General features: G+C 39.5%; 1 protein-coding gene across 2 annotated transcripts in view; it reads right to left on the bottom strand.

The window, feature by feature from the left end:
• The window catches only part of SOCS6 (suppressor of cytokine signaling 6), a 57750-nt gene extending 48254 nt beyond the window's left edge, over positions 1 to 9496 (bottom strand). The window contains exon 1 of one of the 2 annotated variants that reach the window (XM_027852435.1): positions 9458 to 9496. The gene's annotated coding sequence lies outside the window, so the exon portion shown is untranslated. The remainder of the gene's footprint in view (positions 1 to 9457) is intronic. The other variant, XM_027852434.1, reaches the window with a different exon arrangement.
• Between the last annotated feature and the right edge of the window lie 11369 nt (positions 9497 to 20865).

The raw sequence follows: 20865 nt of genomic DNA, 5'->3' as shown, positions 1-20865 counted from the left end.
TCAATAGAGACAAATTTAGTTCTGGATCAATCCCCAGCTAGTTGTGTGACCTTAAGTAAATCATTTAATCTCTCTGTGCCTCGGTCTCATCCCTTTCCTCAATATATAAATAGTTAAAGGATAAAAACAATTTTCAAAAAAAGGAATCTAAGTCATCAACAATCATATGAAAAAAAGTTCTAAATCACTACTAGAGAAATGGAAATTAAAACACACAAGACAAAAGAAGAAAGTGACAAATGTTGGAGGGGCTGTAAGAAAACAGGTATAATACTGCACTCATTGTGGAGCTTTGAAATGGTATACCATTTTAGAAGATGATTTGAAACTACATCCAAAAATTAAATATGATGTGCTGCATATTCTGTGATCTAGCTAGCTAAACCACTACTAGGCCTATAACCCAAAGAAAACAAAGAGGAAAAGGATCTATACACACAAAAATGTTTATAGCAGCTCTTTTCATGGTAACCAAAATTGGACACTAAGGGAGTATTCCATTAGGGAATGCCTCAACAAAATGTGGTGTTTATTTAATAGATTATTATTGTGTCATAATAAATAATGAAATAGGCAGCTTCAGAGAAAATTGGGAAGACCTTTGAGAAATGATGCAAAGCAAAGTGAGCAAAACTAGGAGAACAAATCATACAATTAATATAGCATAGAGAAAAACAATCTTGAAAGACTTAAGAACTCTGATCAAAACAATGATAAATAGATCCAAAAGAATGAGGATGAAACACACCAGTTTGACAGAGAGGTGAGGAACTACAATGCAAAAAGAGACAAATATACTTGCATAGTGGGAGGGGCAGATTAATAAATAAATAATAAGATGATCTTATAAAAATCTTTCTAGATCTAAAACAAAATTCTCTTATATCATTAGGAATTAGTGCTAGTGCATATGTATGTATACACACACACACACACACACACACACACACACACACACACACACAGGATATCTGCAGTATTTGTGAATTAGGCAAAACAAAGTTCCTTAGAGTCCTGAAAAACTATACTGGTTTTAATGTTAACTTTCTTACTTTAATTTGCTTTAAGAAAAAAGAAATTGGGGGGAAGGGTAGTGCTGGGGAGGATGGTCTGAACCTATGATTTCAACAGTGTAAGGAATTTCTGGTGTGAAAACCCCCTTAAGGCAACTAAAAATAAAACTAAAAAAGGGAAATCATGCAAAAACTTTCTAATTGTTATTGTCTATTTTCCTTTCAAAGGAAGTGTACAAATTTTTCCCAATGCTGAAATTATACAGCATTTTACGGCAGTAGTCAGATAGCATATATCACACCATAACTACATGAACAACTTTAGGAAGTAGAAAGAAAAAAATAGAAAAAAATTTCTTAGAATAAAATCATGGAAATATAATTTTCCAGACAGGTGACAGCGTTAGTGGTTTGGACCTGTAATGTCATTGCTTTAGGGTAGCTTTTCAAAGTTGATGGTCTCAGAACCTCTTTTCACTCTTAAAAATTACTGAGGAACCCACTCCCCAAAACTAGTTATCTATCAACATTTACCATGTTAGAAATTAAAACAGCTTATTAGGCAAATATAGTTACAACTTTGTGGACCCCCTGAAATAACCCTGGAGACCCCCAAGGTTCCAACACCAAACTTTGAGAACCATTTCTTTAGGTAATAATTCCTCCTGAGGAAACTCCTCCTACTAAGGCAGATCTGCAAATTTTCTGAAACGTAAGGTCTTGAGAGTTATGTGTAACACCAAGAAATTAAGTGACTTGCTCAGGCTCATATAATTCACATGTTAAAACTAGAACTTGAACCCAAGTCTTCACTACAAGGTGGATTATTTATCCAATATGTTGCACTTCCTCTTCAAATAGTAGAATTAAAATGTAAAATGAGAAGATTAGACTAGGTGACATCTATGGTCCATCCTAGTTCTAAATCTATGATCCAATAATCTATACTTTGTATTTCCCAGAGCACCTGACAAAGTGTTCTTCAAACAGCAGACCTTTAAATGAATGAATGAATGAATGAACGAAATTATTAATAGAAAATGGAATATAAGTGCAAAAGGATTATGTTACAGTAGAGAGAACACTGGACTGGGAATCACTGAATTCTAAGGTAGGAGTTCTAAGGAATGGGTTCTAAGCCTACCTCTACTACAAATTCACTATTCAAGTTAAACTGGTGGTTTTTCTTCTCTAGGACTCATTTTCTTCTACAAAACGATCGGGCTGGGTTAAAACAGGACTTCTTAATCTGTTTTGTATCATGGACACCTTTGGCACTCTGATGAAGCTTATGGATCCCTTCTCAGAAAAATGTTTTTAAATGCATAAAATATATAAGATTACAAAGGAAACCTATTATACTGAATTGCAGTTATTAATTTAAAAAAAAAAAAAAACAAAAAACCAATTCAAGGAATACCAGGTTAAAAACCCATGGATTAAAGGATCTCTAAGAACTAATCTCATGACCATGACTCAATTTTTTTTTTTTAACATTTCCCCCCCGAGTAAAACATAAGCTCCTTAAAAGACCTGTTTCTCTTTTATCTTTGTATCCTCAGTACTGGCATGTGGTAAGCGCTGATACAAAAGCTTGCTGAATGAATGAAACTATTATGGAGGTCTTCCTAAAAAAGGTAGTATATACTTTTAGCTTGTCATTAAAATGCTGTAGCCAAAGAAATGAGTTTTACTCCTACCCCTATCCATATCCACTTGTGTAACTTCACTGTAATATACTTGTAAAGGATTATAGTGATATATTGCCTAACCCCCACACAAGGGACATTCTATACTTTCAAGGACTTCAAAATTTGAGATTTATTGAATCAAAGATAGGTTCATAGGATCACAGATTTGGAGTCAATCCACTCATTTTACAGATGAGGAAACTGTGGTGCAGAGAGATTTAATGACTTGCCTGAAGCAGAAAAGGTAGTAGGTTATCAGAGGCAGGCTTTAAACACATATGCTAGAGCCAGCATTCTTTCCAATGTGCACTATTTAATTCAAATCTACATTTATTGAAAATCTACTATGTGCAAGGTTCAGTACTATTACATTTTCTCTAAACCAATATTTCACATCCCTGATCATATCAAATATCAAAATTATCTACTCCAGGTCTCCTCTCTTATTGAAGGTTCAAGGGTCTTGAATGTGGGCTGCAATATGATAAAAATTTATTAAACAACTGCTATGTGCCAGGCACTATGTTAAGCACTGGGGATACAAATTAGAAAGACAGTCTTTGACCTCAAGAAGCTTACAATATAATGAGGAAGACAATGCATAAAAGGCAGCTAAAGGGGGTGGGGAGAAGAGGAGTGCCAGTTTCAAGAGACATGATGAAGACGATAATGGAATCAAAACCAAGCAGAATAGCTGGTGGCAAATGAAGACGTAACTGGTACTTTGTGCCTTCTATAACGAGAGGATACGAAAGGAGTAGTTTATCCTCTAGTTCTCCAATCAACTGAGAGTACTGATGGGAGCCATGAGAGAGTACTGAGAACCTAGGTGAAGGAAGAAACCTGGGGGAGGGGGGATGGAAAGGAGAGGAGGGGAGAAGAAGAGCAGCACACAATTTCAAGCAGTACCCTTGATGACACAAAACATAAAAGTGTGGAGTAGTAAAAATTTATTGCGGTTCAACAGCTAAGAAACACTGCTCTAAATCATGAGTTTCTAGAAGAAGCCCAGGTAATATCAAGAGAAAGCTAGAATAATTAAATGAACTATCCATCTTATATAAAAACGGTACTATTTAGACTCCTATTAAAAAGCCATCAAGGAATAAGCAGTTGTGTAGCTTAAGATATTATCTTTTACAGTCTAAATCAATTCATTCTTAATTTTTTAATGTAAACCTTTCAAATATATGGCAAATTTTCATCTTCCTATAGTATATTAACATAAACATAAACTAAAGTGAGTTATAAATATAAATATTTATTCAGTGAGTTTGTCACTAAAGTACAGTATACAATGAACACCTCTCCACACAGCTAGATTGCATAGGCTAGTCTGCCTTCAGCCTGACAGCCATGCCCTCAGAACTACTAAGTACAGGAGACTGTTCGTCAACTCCAATCCACCCTCAAACCTCAGAATTCTCCTATCTTCTTTGTTATTTGATGTCTTCTTTGCTATTGGAGATGGCCCCAAAAGTTACATTTATAAGGTGCCTATGCTGCTTTCACCATTGCCTTCTTGCTATCTGTAGCTGTATCCTGCCTTCCCTCATTTCCCTATAGCTTATCCTCTGCCGCTTATACTTGGCATCTCAGCTTTCACACAAAAAGGATAGATTATTATGGGTACCATCAGCTAAAGTGCTCATTTTCAGTATCCAGACTTCTCTTGGCTACCTTCTTGAAGCTCTATGCTCAATTGTTTTTCCTTAGCTACAAAGGATTGGGGGGGGGAGGGTTGTTTGTTTTATGTTAATGGGTTCCCAGCTGCCCTAGGTATCATAGGCTACAGGATGGGTAACTCAGGTTATACTATCCTTATGGAGATAACTTTGGCTTCATTCGTTATCACCAAGACCCCTTTTATGGTCTGCTGAATTCAGACTTGGATGAATAAACAAAATTCAAAATTATCCAAACTGCTCAGGTCAACTCTGTATGAAAATCTATAATATATTTTACATGGAAAGTGAAATCTTTAAAGCACTAGATAAGAATGTCCACTCTTATTACAAAAAAAAGACTCAGTCTTATGAAAGACCTAATAGCTAAACTCTGGAGAATACAAATATCATTATAAAAGCTACTTACTTTAAAATTGTCCCAACTTAACTTGTGTTTGCTTGTCTACCAATACAGGACATGAAATCATTTCAAAGTAAAATGCGTCTTTTTAGATTTTTACTCCCTCTGAAATAATTCAAAGTGCTAAATAGCCATAATGAACTTCCTTCAAAATGTTCATGACAATTCCACTTTTGACCATAACCCAAAACATACTCCATCATTAGTTCTCTTATAATTCAAAGGGAAGAACTGAAATGAGCTATTAACAAAAGAAAGTTTCTCTCTTACGTTAATTGCAAAAAACAAAACAACAAAAAAAAACCCCAAGTCCAATCTAAGTCTCCTTAAAAAAAAAAAAAATACACACACATACACACTTTCCCAAAAATGTTTACAGACATCAAAAACACTGAGGTACTAATGGCTGTTGGTAAGACCACCAGAAAATGTGGGGAGGAGTACATATGTATGTGGGGCAGTTAGGTGGCACAGTAGATAGAGTACTGGGCCTGGAGTCAGCAAGAACTGAGTTCAAATTAGGCCAGCATGACCAGCTCTGACTACCAGTCCAACTATAACTTACTAGCTGTGTGACTCTGGGCAAATCACTTAATCCTGCTTGTCTCCGTTTTACACATCTATAAAATGAGCTGGAGAAGGAAATGGCAAACCTCAAATGGGGTCACAAAGAGTTGGACACATCTGAAAACAACAACATATATATTTATGGTGGAGGGATTAGGAGAATAGAGAAAGAGAGACGGGCAATCTGAAATAGATATGCTGCCCCCCATACCTCTCCTCCCCAGTTAGAGGGAATCAAATGGAGGGTAAATTATTAGCTGCAGGTCAATTGGGTAGCTTGATTTGTATTACATTGTGAGGAAAGCATTCTATAATTGTAAAAAAACCATATAAATGTTCATTGTTATAGGATAGTGAAGCTTATGAGTCTTCCTTTGGCTATTTATTTAGTAAAATCACATACCTCATTATCATTTCTTACTGATAAGGTTCTTGTTACAAACTGGATTAATATAGCAAGAACATTACCAATTCCTAAATGGGAAGGGAACAAATATTTATTAAGAGCATACTATGTGCCTGGCACTATACTAATCACTTTACAAATATTATCTCATTTAAAAACTTTCCTAAATGAACACAAAAAAATTTTTTCCCCAAATTCCAAACCAAAATTTTTTAGTTTTTTTCCAAAGAATTTACACACATATAATATTATTTACTATGTCATACCTTTGATGCATTAAAGCTATTGGGCTGAGCAAAATAAACACGCAAATTTGAATACAAATATTTAAGAAAAACTAGTTTTCTCATAAGTAGCAGTATTACATTGCCTTTTTTCTCTGAGAACAAGGAAATACTAAAAGATTTTGAAAAGGAAGAGTTACTGAAAAGTCTTGAAGTTCTAATTTAATCTTCCATAAAACATAGATAGCCCAGCACAGTGGAAAGAAGACTAGATTTGGTTATCATAAGACCACCACCACCACCACCACCACCACCACCACCACTACTACTACTATTACCACTACCACTACTGACAGTAGCTAACATTTATATAGTGTTTATAATGTTCGAGATACTGTGCAAAAAGCCATACAATTACTGTCCCCTACGACCCAGCTAGGTGGTAAAGCAGATAAGAGTGCTGGGCCTGGAATCAGGAAGACTCATCTTCCAGAGTTCAAATCCAGCCTCAGACACTTACTACTAGTGTGACCCTGAGCAAGTCACTTAACCCTGTTTGCCTCAGTTTCCTTATTTGTAAAATGAGAAGGAAGTGACAAACCACTCCAGTATCTTTGCCAAGAAAACTCCAAATGGGGTCACAAAGGGTCAGACCAACTGAACAACAACAAAAATGAGTCTCACAAAGACCCTGGGAGGTAGGCACTATTATCCCTATTTTACAGTTGAAGAACCTGAGGCAAACAGAGGTCAAGTGACTTGCCAGGCAGCTAGTAAGGATCTGAGGCCAAATTTGAACTCTGGTCTTCTGGATTTCAAGACCAGAGGTCTTACACATTGTACCACTAGCTGCCTAGAGACATCAACTTGGATAAGGCCACTTAACCTCTCTTAGCTTTAGTTTCCTTGTCTTGGAAATAATATTCTCCCTACTTACCTCACAGAGCTGTTAAATGGATCCCATGAGATAATATATGCATAGCTGGCATTACATAAACCAAGTACCTTAGTACTGTTATATTAAAAAGGACAACTCATGAAAATATCCTCTCAAATTCTAAAGCAATGTTTTACAATACAGAGAAAAGGGGCAAGGGGTTGAGGGAGAGAATAACCAGTATACAGCTATAAAGCAGGTTATCTCCAACTGGTCTATCTTGAGCAAGTATTATGAGACTCCCTTTCCCTCCCCTCCCTAGCTCTGGCTGTGGGAAAGGTGACCCCTGTGGCTCACTGTGCCATCAGAAATGTCATCAACACACAGATGGCATAGAGAGTAGTTTCTGCCTATTCTACCTTGCTTATTCCTTGCTTACTGAAACGTAGGCAGCACTTTCTGTATTATCAATAATTCCTCCTCCTTCCTGAAAGACTTCAGTTAAGAAAGACAGCTCCTCAGAACAGAAAAGTTAGGGATTCTTGCAGTGTGCATCCTATACTTCTTTCAGTCACAATCAACAGCAATCCAGTCATGTATTTGCTTCCTCAGTATTGGAGAAGTTCCAGGTGACTGAAAAAGCTGGCCTTTACACCTACTGATAATGTGAAAAGCAATTTCCAGATATCCTTAGCTCCTCTACCTCAGGCTCATCATAACAGACAGGATCTGCTAGGAATCACTTCACCTATTCTAACAGCCTGTTCAAGTCTATTTGTCTGACAGAACACCTTTCCCACAGATGCTGGAACACAAGTAACTATTTCTTACCAGCTTTATGGCTTATGAATGGGTAAAATAAACAAACATTTAAATGGAAAGGAATCATACCACTCTATCAACTTTCCCCTTATGATCAAAACATGTTTTGACTACCCAGCATGACCAGCTCTGACTACCAGTCCAACTATAAGGTTCTAGTTTCAGTTTCAAAGAAAGGATTAGGAAGAAGGTACAGGTAGGAAAGGGTGAGGGCAAAATGCAAGGTTTGGCAATGTGACGTAAACTAACAAATACCAGTAGTTGAAATCTGCAAGTGAAACTAGGAGACTGGTTTTCTGAGTTATGAATATTTTAAAAACTGGTACTGTACAGATGTCACTTATGGCTTTAAAGGAAGCTAGGATAACGTAGAAAAAGTACCCTAAATGATAAATACAACAGCACAGCTCCTTCAACCCAACTAGCCATAAATGGATTCTCCCTTTGTGAGAACTGCTAAAGTTAAAAACAAGTCTCTCCCTAATCCTCCATAGGTGCATGTAGAACGCTGTGCTTTGGTGGACTATCATACAACTTTTTCTTACCCCTCTGCTCCAACTTGTGCTTCCTCTTCCCTTAGATCCTATCTGTAGGAGGAGGGGAACACCGATTTGACACAAGGCCTTAAAATGTTAAGTTGGCATACAACCAACCAAGTACCAGGTCCTTCATCAAAATTTCAAGAGTTCAGGTATACACAGGGTACTGATGCAAAGTCTACAACCATCCAGGAGACCCAGTGTTAAGGAATGCCTGCCTCAGTTCCCAGAACAGCCGAAAACTGTGTTGCGTCTGTTTAACTAACACACTTCTACCCCCTAAGTCCCAGTTCCTTCCAGCCACGTACTGGGAGCAGTTTTACACTGGAAAGAAAGTGCTCTTTCATCAGGGACGCCTCTCCAGCCAGTTTTACCTGGGCACTTTAAACATTATCTGCAAAGTAGTTACGGTGTGAGAGTGTGTGAGAGTGTGTGTGTGTTGGGGGAGGGTGGTTGGTCACCACGAAGGCAGGGCAGATGGGGGGAGGGGGCGGTGCAGTCACGGGGTGGGGATGTGTGCAGACATACGGGGTGCAGGTAGCTGGGGGGAGGTGCAGGGAGTCCTCCCTACTTTCTCATTGCAATAATTCCACTTCTGTGCCGTCCTCTCGAGGGCTCTTTCTTCCTCCCTCCTATACCCCCAGGAACAAGGTGAGGAGGTAGAGGAGGAGGAGGTGAGCGCGGGGAGTCTCCGGCCCCAGAGTTAGTTCCTCCTCCTGCTCCTTCTTCCTCAAAGCCTCCCAGCTCGGGCCCCGCACTGCAGCCCGGGGCTCCCTGCCCGCTCCGGCCCAGAGGCCGCACCGAGGCCCCGGCCTCTCTTAGGGGCCTGCGGGCCACAAGGAGACCTACGCACGCCGGCCACAAGACGGCGGCAGGCCGGGCCTCGCGGGCGGCCTCGGAGGGAGCCCGGCAGGGAGGGGGCGAAACCCAAACAAACAGCGGAAGCGCCGCCAGCACCAGGCCGCACTCCGCCGGGCCGCCGCCGCCGCCCCGGCTCCTCGGGACAGGGCCGAAGCTCGGGGCCCCGGCTGGGGCACGCTCCTGAGCCCCGGCGTGGAGGGGCGCCGCTGCTCCCGTGCTCCCCCGATCCCACAGACAGGCGCCCCGATTTCCATCCCGTCCATCTTTCCCTGCCGCGAGCGCCCGGCGGAGACGGGAAGGAGCTAAGCTGAGCCTCCCCTCCCCTCCCCTCCCATCCGCGGCTACTCGAGGAGGGAGGAGGACACTTACCCTGCAGCGGGGCCCGGCTCCGGCGCCCGGCTCCCTCCGCCTCCTCCTCCTCCTCCTCCTCCTCCCGCTCCGGCTCCGCGCCCCGGCGCTGGCGCTGCTGCCGCCGCTGCTCTCCTCCCTTCCTCCTCCTTCTTCTCTTCCTCCTCCTCCTCCTCTTGCTCAACTCCTCCTCCTTCTTCCCTTCCTCCTCCTCTCTTCCCTGTCCTCGTCCTCCGCTCCCGAGGGGCGCGGGGGGCACGCAGGCAGGCAGCCCGCAGCCGCCTCCCAGCGGCTCAGCCCCGGCGCGGAGGCACCCACGGCGGAGCGCGAGCACTCACGGGCACGCGGCCCGGGGACGAGGAAGAGGACAGCCCGGGCCAGGGGAGGAGGCGCGCCCGCAGCTCTGCCCGGCTGCTGGAAAAGAAGTGGGGGGTGAGAGGGGGAGCCAAGAAGGAGGGAGGGCCGGCCCCTTCCTCGAGCTCAGGCTGGAGCGTCCCGTTTCGCACACGCTTTCCCCCAGCTCCTTTTGTATCCAGTCCTCATTTTCTACTTCTTACCTCAGCCTCCTCTCTTCTCTTTGATTTACCCTCGGCCACACCAAAAAAAAAAAACAAAACAAAACAAAACAAAACTCCTCATTCCATCTACAAGCTCCAACTTCCCTTCTGCATCACCTGCCTCGCCCTTTCCCCTCACCTCCAGCTGCCAGGAGCCACCCGGGCCAACAATGCCAAGTTCATCGCACCTTGCTTAGACTTTTCCAGAAGCGGCCACATCCCAGCTCAGAGCACCAGCGCCCAGTGTCAGAACCTGCTCGGGCTGGAGTGGGTAGAGAGGCATTGACTGCCTGGGTTAGGGAGGAAAGGATAAGATAGGAGGAGAGCAAGAAAACAGCTTGTACAATGCGTACTGTTTGAAACAGGGTGCCACTGCTGAAAGAGGCTTTTATTCCCCGTAGCTTAGTACATAGCCTTTTTTTAATTTGCTTTATCAAATTCATTGATTTCTTCTGCCTCGTATTATTGCTTTGTTTTGATATTTTAGAAGTTGTATACGAATACACTTTTACAAATGGATATGTCACTAATTCCCAGACATGAATCACAATTGTAAATTGGTAACTTCCCCCCCACCCCACCCCCAATATCTGCCCTCTTTCTTTTGGGGAGCCTTGTCTTCCCAGCCTTCCCTTTATACTTATTGTTAATTAGTTCAGTGGTCAGGATCCACTTAAACGATGATCAACCCTCAACAACGGCGACAATAGATTTTTTTTTCTAGTGTTTTTGTTGTCTACTTTCTTATTTCTTTTCTTAACTGTTAATCTGTATTTCTGGGGTGAGGTCCTAATACCTAATATACAGTCATGGCACCTCTGCACTTGTGTTCTTTTCTGAGGTGTCAGTAGAGTAAACAAGATACTACAGTTTTAATTAAAGAAATGAAAGATGAATTGTTCAAATTTATATCGGAGAATTACTGATTTTTAAATTATATTTCTTGAATGGCTTGAGATTATGTAAAATACTAATGATTGTATAAAAATGGGGCTTTTGTACTGGGGTTGGTTATTTTTTAAAATGGCTAATTTATCTTTATCCTTTGCATAACAAACCAATAGCGCAGAGTACTTTGAAATCATAATGGTTTAAGATTATAAAAGGGATAAACCCTTAATTCAGTATTTGTAAAACACATTCAGTAGTTTATATAGGATTAATTTCATTGGACCACTACTGGAGCAAACAAGTTTCTCTTAATCACAAGGTTGAGTACTGTCACTTTTAGTATTGTTTGGTGTTTTCAGATATACTTTAGTTACTACATTTCATTTAAAGGATGACATTGATTTAATTTAGTGATAAACCAATACCTGTTATTGTATGGGATGGAGAGGGTGATTATAATACAAATTGCTGAAGTGACTGGGAAATGTTATTAATAACAACTACTGATACTTACCTAGCTTTAAAAGTTTGCAAAGCAATTTACATGTATTGGACTTCTGACCTTTCTACACCTTTTGAAGAGGATTAAGTGCATAGGATTTGTGACTAAAGTAACTAGGGGCATTCAATTCAGTTCAACAAACAAATCAAGCACTGGGGATCCACTAATTTAGGTGCTTAGGAAGAGGTTTACCTTTGCCCTTTTTCCCTTTTTGCCCCTTTTCAAAAGGAATTAGGCTCCTTTGTTTACAATTCCCAGAAAAACCTTAAAACTTTTAGATTCTCTCTTTGAAATGTTATTCAAATGTGCTTTCCTTCCTGGCCCCAAAAAGAACCTGGCTTCAGTTTGTCTGCTGGTCCCAGGAATGCCTTAAAGTTTTAGAAACTGCCTTATTTCCCTTTAAAAGCCCCGTGAAAGCAAACTTCCCCTTCCAGCTCCCTTCATTATCTATTCTCATTGTCTGTTCAAATCTCTCAGACATTCCAAACAGAACTCCCACCTGGGCCCTTTTTCGTTATCACCTCCCCCCTTCAGCTGGCCTTGCATTGTGGCTACACCCAATCTGCCTTCCATTGTTTCACCTTCCTATGGCCTTTGGTCATTTCTCACCCTTAGTCCTAGCTAGGCGCCAGGACTCAGGAGTTCTGTTCACCCCAGCTTACTAGCCACTCCCATCCATATCTCCTTAGACCCCTTCTCCCGTCACTCCAAACTGCTTGGCCACTCCTAGACCCCTCCCCCAATCTTTCTGTACGTAAGACTCATGTTTGCCCCATTCTGATGCTGGGCTGTTCTCAAGCCTAGAGGCTGAGGCTCTCACCCGCTAGTCCTCATGGGCGTCACATGGCCTATCCACCCCAGCCCCCACTCAGATGCTAGGAATTTCTCATGCCCCTCGCTTGTTCCTCCTTACCAGCGTCACCTGACCTCCTTAGCTCCCATTTAGATCACTGATGTTTGGGTTCCTTGGGAGTCTGTCCTATATGCTTTATCTTTAATAAACTTTTGCTCTGGCTGGAAGAAGATCTGGGTTGAATTCATTCAAGCAGATCCATGCTGTGATTTTGGGTTCAGCACCCCAAAACCTCCCGCTAACTTGGGGTGCCTCTGTGCATCTAGGAGCACCCCAAACCCCCCCTCCTCTTCACTTGGATTACAAAAATAAAGGAACAAAGATTCTGCAGTCCTGGAATAAGAGTGTAGGAATGGGGAAGGAAGATATTCACTCAATTATAATACAAGGAAGGGTAGAATAAATGCAAGGATAAAGGCAATATAATGTAAAAAAAATCTGATACAAATTTCAAAGGATAGAAGAAAATTGATAATAACAGCATTTACTTTAAGGTTTGAAATTCACTTTACAACATATTTCTCGAGACATAAACTCAGAAGAAGACAACAATGTGAAAATAGCTACAAACAAAGCCTCAAAGAAAAATGCTGTGGACCCCAACCCAACAAAATTTCCTGGAAGAATTCAAGAAAGAGACAAGAATTGTACAGAAAAAATTGGAAGGAGAAAAGAAAGTGATGTTAGAAAATTAAGAGAATTAATAGCTTGGCAAAAAGAGACACAAAAGTGCTGAAGAAAATAACACCTTAAAAATCGTAATTTGCCAAATGGTAAAAGAGGCACAAAATTCACTGAAGAAAAGAACTCCTTAAAGAGCAGATGTGGCCAAATGGAAAAAGAGGTTCAAAATATCACTGAAGAAAATAACTCCAACATTAGGAGACAATAAGACAAAGTCAAAAGAATTTTTAAAAAAAAGGAAATGTGAAATATCAGAAAAACAACTCACCTAAAAAATAGATTAAGGAGAGTGAAAGTCACAATCAAAGAAAGAGCCTAGACATCATATTTCAAGAAATTATCAAGGAAAACTGTCAAAAAATCTTAGATCCAGAGAGTAAAATGGAAATTGAAAGAATCCAGCATTAACCTACTGAAAGAGATACCAAAATGAAAACTCCCAGGAAGAGAAAATATTTAAAGTAACCAAAAAGAAAAAATTCAAATATTGTGGAGCGGACAGGGTATGAGCTTTGGACTCCTACTCCTTTGAACTTTTCCACGAATTCCAGAAACTCAGCCCTAGAACTTAGATCCCTGGCATTCAACAGAGGCATGAGCTAATAATCCTTTTAACTGCCCTTTCATAGTTGCCCTCATTGTCTGCACTTGACCCCAGCCTAGACCACTACCACTTGATTCCATATAGACCCACTCCATGACCACTGTATATGTATCCATCTTGCCCCCATTAGATGACTCAGATTCCTTAAGTCTGGCCCTTAGCATAACATAATGAGCTGGTTCTTCAAAGTCCCACCTGCTTCTATTGGCTAAACAGTAAACCCTGTCTCTGACTGAAAGAAGGCTGGAGTCCAATTCTTTCCAGGCAGAACTCTTGTCTTTTGCTCTTGAATTTCAGGGTTCCCAGCACCCTTAGACTCCAACAGAGCCACAGTCAGGATCACACAAGATGTAGCAGTTTCCATGTTTAAGGAGCAGAGGGCTTGGAATATGATACTCTGGAAGGCAAAGGAGCTAGGATTACAACTAAGAATAATATACCCAGCAAAACTGAGAAAGGGGCTGAGAAATGATAAAAAGGAGGACAGATTAAGGGAGGCAGTACTTAAAAGCAGAAGAGACTTTTGAGGAGGGACATGATGAAAAGAGGGAGAGAAGAAGAAACAGAAGAAAATGGAATGGAGGAAAATACACAGTAATCATAACTGTGAATGTAAATGGGATGAGCTCACCTATAAAACAGAAGCATATAGCAGAATGGATTAGAAACCAGAATTCAACAATAAATTGTTTAGAAAGACACACAGAGTTAAAAAGCTAGAGCAGAATCTAATATGCTTCAGCTGAGCTTAAAAAAAAAGTTGTAGCAATCTTGATCTCAGACAAAGCAAATGCAAAAAATAGACCTAATTTAAAGGGATAATCAGGGAACTACAGTTTGCTAAAAAGGCATCACAGACAATGAAGTAAAATAAACATTTTTTACAGCAAGTTTCTCTGATAAAGTTCTTTTTTCTCAAATATATACTAAATATAGAACTGAATCAAATTTATAAAAATAAGAACTATTCCCCCATTGATAAATGATTAAAGGGTATAAACAGGCAGTTTTGAGAAGAAGAAATTGAAGCTATCTATAGTCATATGAAAAAAAAAAATCCCAAACCACTATTGACCAGAGAAAGGAAAATTAAAACAACTCTGAGGTATCATCTCACATCTATCAGAAATGATGAATGCTAGAAAGGATGAGGGAAAAATAGGTAAACTAATGAATTGTTAGTGGAGTAGTGAACTGGTCCAAACATTCTGGAGAACAATTTGGAATTAGGCCCAAAGGACTATAAAACTGTGCATATGCTTTTACCCATCAATATCATTACTAGGTCTGTATCACAAAGAGACCAAAGAAAAAGGACAAGGACCTATATATACAGAAACATTTCTAGTAACTCTTTGTGGTGGCAAAAAACTGGAAATTGAGGGCATGTCTGTTAATTGGGCAATGGCTGAACAAGTTCTGGCATATAATTGTAATAGAGTATTATTATGCTGTGGGAAATGACAAAGGAGACAGTTTCAGAAAAACATGGCAAGACCTATATGAACCAATACAAAGTGAAGTGAGAAGAACCAGGAGATCATTGTACATAGTAATAGCAATGTTGTAATGATTATCAACTGTGAAAGACTTGGCTACTCTGTTCAATTCAGTGATCGAAGATAATTCCAAAGGACTCATGATGAAAAAATGCTATCCACCTTCAGAGAAAGAACTAATGAACTGAGGACAAATTGAAATATAATTTTCTCACTTTATTTTTCTTGTTTTTTTTAAAAAATATGGCTAATATGAAAATATGTTTTCCATGATTTCACATATATAATTGACATATTGCTTGCCTTCTTAGTACATGCAGAAGGTGCTGAGAAGGGAGAGAATTTTGAACTAAAAATTTTAAAAGTATTAAAAATAAATAATTTTAAACATTTTAATGTAGTTGGAAACCATTTAACAGGATAAAATAAAATGTAGATAATTATGGTGTAATAAAAAATTACACTTTTAAACTAAATATGCAGTCCACAGGGATCCTACATACAGTTCAATGAATACTCCTTTCTATTTTAGTTTGATACAATTATACTATAGTACCTAGCTGCCAAAAACTACTACCTTTTAAGGCGTTTAATTTCACCTCTCTAAAATCTCTTTGAAGAGGTTATCCTTAATAAAAATACAAGAAAGAATGGGAAAATCTTCAATGAATTTTCTACAGCAAACTACATCTTCACACAACTGACTAAAAGTTATAGTGAATACAGGATCTTGCAATATTTATTATTTATTAATTGAAGGACAGCATTTAGCTTCTTAAAGAAGAACGCAACCTTTAACATTCTCCCCCGCTAAAGTATCTCCCATACATATATTAAGATCCTACAAATTCTTTGCTAAAAGTGATCATAGAGATAGCTTTGTTCAATAATCCTCTGCTTGTTAATGTTAAACAAGGCACAAAAACTGAGAGACAAACAATAGCCAAAGCACTACTCTCTTAGAAGATGTCCTATTGTGCACCTAACCCAAATAGAAGAGGGATTCCCTGATAGTGAGGCCCTCTAGATACTCTTGTTTGTAGATCACATTCTTCTGATTTCATTTAAACTCAGAATACTATACGACTTCCCCAATACGATCCATAGTCACTCAAAAGAGATTAGTTTAGCAATCCATACAGGGAAAAAATTGTGTATAAAGTATGATAATTATCTAGATTGTGACATGTACTTAGATGGACAGCCCATTGAGTTAGTCCACCATCTTAGGCAGGTACCATAGAAGGACAGTAAGTGGAGCCTAAAATTGAATAGAAAGAGGAAAGTGGCCTCAGTTGCATTTGGGAAATTAGGTATTACTTAAGAAGATCTCAAGCTGCTCCTACCACAAAAAACCTGTCTTTTTTTTTTAATACCATAATTCTTCCAGTGAAGCTATGTTCTTTCCTCTTTTCCATGCTCTAATGAAATTAATTTCCTCATCAAGGACATCTTCCTCTACGTAATCCTATCATTTCCTATCTCTAGTAGCAGACTGCCTCCACAATCACCTCCCCTCTAGGTCTAATATTCAGTCTGTTGATTCCTTTTCTTCATTCTCTAATGAATGAAAGAATAAGCCTTTATTAGTTGTTTACTATATGTTAAACATTGGGCTAACTGCTGATAATACAAACAGAAAGTCAAGCTAGTTTCAGTCCTCAATGAATGACAGTACAAATATGGAAAGAAAACAAGTAAATAAGCAAGTAAGATTATGGCCAGGAAGCGTTCTTTTAGTTTGGATCAGGAATGATGAATGGAGTCATAGAGGAGTAGATTGGTATACCCTTTTCAGTAGTAATGACAGGTACTGATTTGATAATGAAACTATATCCAGAAAAGAGGGGGATAGAACACAGAAATGGCAGTGGAGTTGGCTGCAGTTTCAAGTGAAGTATGACTGGGGCAAGCTAAAGATGGTGGACTTTATCATCAATCATTAAGTTGTTATTAAGCACCTATTATGTGCCAGACACTATGCTAAACCCTGGGGATGCTAAAAACAAAAGTATAACCATTCCTACCCTAAAGGATCTTACATTCTAATGGGGGAGATAACATGTATGAATATATACATAATATTTATAAGATGAACAAAAAGTAGTTTCAAGTGGGAGTGTACTAGCACCTGGGGGTATCAAGAAAGGCTTCATATAGAAGGTGAGCTTTGAAGTAAACTAGAGATTCCTAATGGCAAACGTGAGGAGGGAGGACATACCAGGCACGGAAGGACAGTCAGTGCAAATGCATAGAAATAGATTATTGTGTGTGTAGAAGAACAAGTAGCTTATGGCTGAAGGAGAGTATGGGGTGGAAATGAGAAGTGGGGCAGGGAGGAATAATGTATAAGTTTGGAAAAGTAAAAAGGGTCCTAGTTGTGATGAGATTTAAATGCCAAAAAGAAGAATTTATATTTGGTCCTAGAAGTATCGGGAAGCCATTGGAATTTGTTGAATAAGATGATGACATGGTCACACCTGTGCTTTAGGAAAACCACTTCAGTGATCATGTAGAGTATAGATTGAAGACAGCAGATTCTTCAAATAGAAGGCTATTGCACCAACCAAACGAGATGATGAGGGGCCTAAACTAAGAGTGGTGACTATATGAGTAATAAGGAAGACATGTTCTGGAAATAGAAATTACAAGATTTAGCAATTAGAAAAGTGGGGTAAATGATGTGAAGAGTCCGGGATGATTATACCAAATTTGCAAAAACCTGGGTGATTGGAAGAATGGTGGTGCTGTCCAAAGAAAAGGGAAGTTCAGAAAAAGGGTGGATGGGGATGGGGGGAGAGGAGAATGTGAGATTAATGTTCTGTTTTGCATATACTTAGTTTGTATGCCATGGGGATGTCCAGTCTGAAATGTCCAATAAATAGCTAGTGATGAGGAATTGGAGTTCAGGAGAGAGACTAAAGCTGGATATATAGACATGAAAATTATCCACATAGAGATAGCAGTTGAAACCATAGGAATTGATGAAGGCCACAAGTGTAACATTGTAGAGAAAAAGAGAGAAGTGCTTAAGATAGAGCCTTGGGCTATACTCACAGTTAGAGACCATGACATGGATGATGAATGTATTTAGGAAACTGAGAAGGAGCAGTCAGGTAAAAGAAGAAATCAGGAAAGTGTTGCAAAAACCAAGAGAAGAGAGTATTTAGGAGGAAGGAGTGGCCAACCATGTCAAATGCTGTAGAAAGGTCAAGAAGGATGAACAATTACGATCATTAGTAAGTTTGAAAACAATGAAGTTTCAGTTTAATGGTAAGGTTGGAAGACAGATTGCAAATGATTTGAAAGAGATTAAGAAGAGGGGAAGTAGAGGCTGAATTTGGCTGAGAAAGTGAGGATATAGGATGATAGCTAGCAGGAATGATGGGATCTAACTGAAGGTATTTTAGAGATGGAGAAAGATTTTGGAATATTTGCAGACAACAGGGAAGAAACCAGTAGATAGGGAAGTATTGAAGATTAGAGAGGAGAGTAGTGATTTGGGGGACAATCTGCTAGAGAAGACTGGAGGGAATAGAATCACGAGCATATGTAGAGAGGTTAATCTTGGTAAAAAGAAGGGCTGCCTCTTCATCAGAGACTGGAGTAAAAGAGGGAATATCAATGATATAAATGATAATATCAAGAGGTTGCAAGATGATGTATGTGGGGGATATATGACAAAAAATCAAGAAGGAACTCTTGATTTTTTAAATAAAGTAGGAGATGAGAATAGCTCTGGGATAGAGGAGGGTATACTTTGGGATGATTAAGGAAAGAAGAAAAGGTTAAGAGCACTCACTGTGGACAATGGGATAGAGAATTATTTCGGAAGAAAAAGATCGATTTGCTGCAGTGAGGGCCTAGTTATAATTAAATAACATAAATTTAGAGCTACCGTGTGAGATGTTTGAGAGTCAGGACAATATACAGCCTGGGAGTGGGGAGAGGGGGGTGTTCCAGAACCGAATGGGTTAAATCCCCCAGGCATGGTCTCTTATCTTTGGAGTAGAGCTAGCTGTTCAATATAAACACTACATCCCTCCCCCCCATCCTTAGAAAACCTTATAAGTCATTGGACCACCTTCTGTCATTCAATGAAACCAGCTGTCATTCAATGAAACAACCCTTGTGAAGATGCAGCCTGGCAATTGTCTCTGCAGATATTGTAACTCTTGCCTCTTCAGTAGCCATAGCTGGGTTGAAAAAGAAAGTTGAAAAAGAAAGCACTGACACCAAAATCTTTGGTATTGTCAAGTGATCCAACAATAGAAGCAGATATAATTTTATAAATTCAGTGAATAGAGTTCTGGGCTTGGAGTCAGGATGACAAATTCAAATTTGGCCTCAGACACTAACTGTATGTCCCTAGGCAAGTTACCATTTACTCATCTGTAAAATGGTAATAATAATAGAACTGACCTTCCAGGCTTATTGTGAGGATCAAATGGGATAATATTTATAAAGCACTTAGCACAGTACCTGGAACCTAGTAAGTACTATATAAATGTTAGCTATTATAATTATTACCATTAGCTGTGCCATGTACCCTACAATCATTGGGCCTTTTCATCTGAATTGCAGTTGAAACTTCGTATATGTATTGTTTGCCCCATTAGATAGCTAGGTGGTACAGTAGGTAGCATGCTGGATTTGGAGTCAGACCTTAATTCAAATCCTGCCTCATACTAATTGTGTCCTCAAGCAGGTTATTCATCCTCTCAGTCTTTATTTCCTTATCTGTAAAATGAGAGATTGGACGTGATAGCTTCCAAGGACCTTTCCAACTCTAAATATATGATTTTATAATGTAAGTTCCTTGAGATTAGAAACTATTTGTATTTATATTCCTAGTGCCTTGCACATGTTAAGAACTCAATGTATGTTTATTTGTTCTTTCATTTCATTACATTTTATTTTATATCATTTTTATTTTGCGTATGTCCAATCATCTTATTAGACCGCAAATTCCACGAAGGCTGGGACTGGATTGTTTTTTAGCTTTATATCCTCAGCATCTTGTATGTAGAAGGTATTTAAGAAATGTTTGTTGAATAACATTAAATGAATATAGATGCAAAGCCTAGCAATTCCCTGAAGATGTATATTGAAAGATATCTGTTACTTCAGAAAATAGAAAAAGTCCCTACTGAAATGATAAAGAGCTCCCTTTATCTTTTCCAATTTCCAACCTCTTATTCTGTTCATCTTTGAGCTCTCTAGAGCTCTGTACTGCAAACAAAAGAGAAATGTCACATTAAGGGTTGCCCTGATTCAAAGGCACTGATGAGTTGTAGGGAATCATTCCCTTTCAGAGGTGGGGAACCTGCGGCCTTGAGGCTACATGTGGCCCTCTAGGTCCTCAAGTGCAGCCCTTTGACTGAATCCAAACTTGAGGTCCTAGAGGGCCACATGTGGCCTCGAGGCCACAGGTTCCCCACCCTTGGTGCTAAACAATGTCAAGAGTAGATGGAATCAGGATCTTAAGACTCCCTTCCTTCCTGAAAGAATTTATAGTTCATCCAACTGGGGTCTTCTTGATAAATAAAAGCCCCCTACAAAGTTGACCTTCTGTGGAGGTATGATTCAGAAATACTAAGAAGTCCTTATGTATACTTCAAATACCTTATCTACTAACTGATACCTGAAATTCATCCTGGAATTTCATTCCTTTACCTTGGGACTTTGAGTTCTATCAGAATGTCAATTACCATGGGACGGTGACATTTAATTATTATTAATCATTTATTATCATGTGACACCTGACATTCTGACTGTGCTACATACTAACTCTGTCCCTTTGAGCAAATCACTTAACCTTTCTGGTCCTCTTCATCAT

The sequence above is a fragment of the Vombatus ursinus genome, unplaced genomic scaffold (assembly GCF_900497805.2).
Source record: "Vombatus ursinus unplaced genomic scaffold, bare-nosed wombat genome assembly UNPS02009573.1, whole genome shotgun sequence".
Taxonomy (NCBI): domain Eukaryota; kingdom Metazoa; phylum Chordata; class Mammalia; order Diprotodontia; family Vombatidae; genus Vombatus; species Vombatus ursinus.
This window is presented reverse-complemented; position numbering and strand designations above follow the sequence as displayed.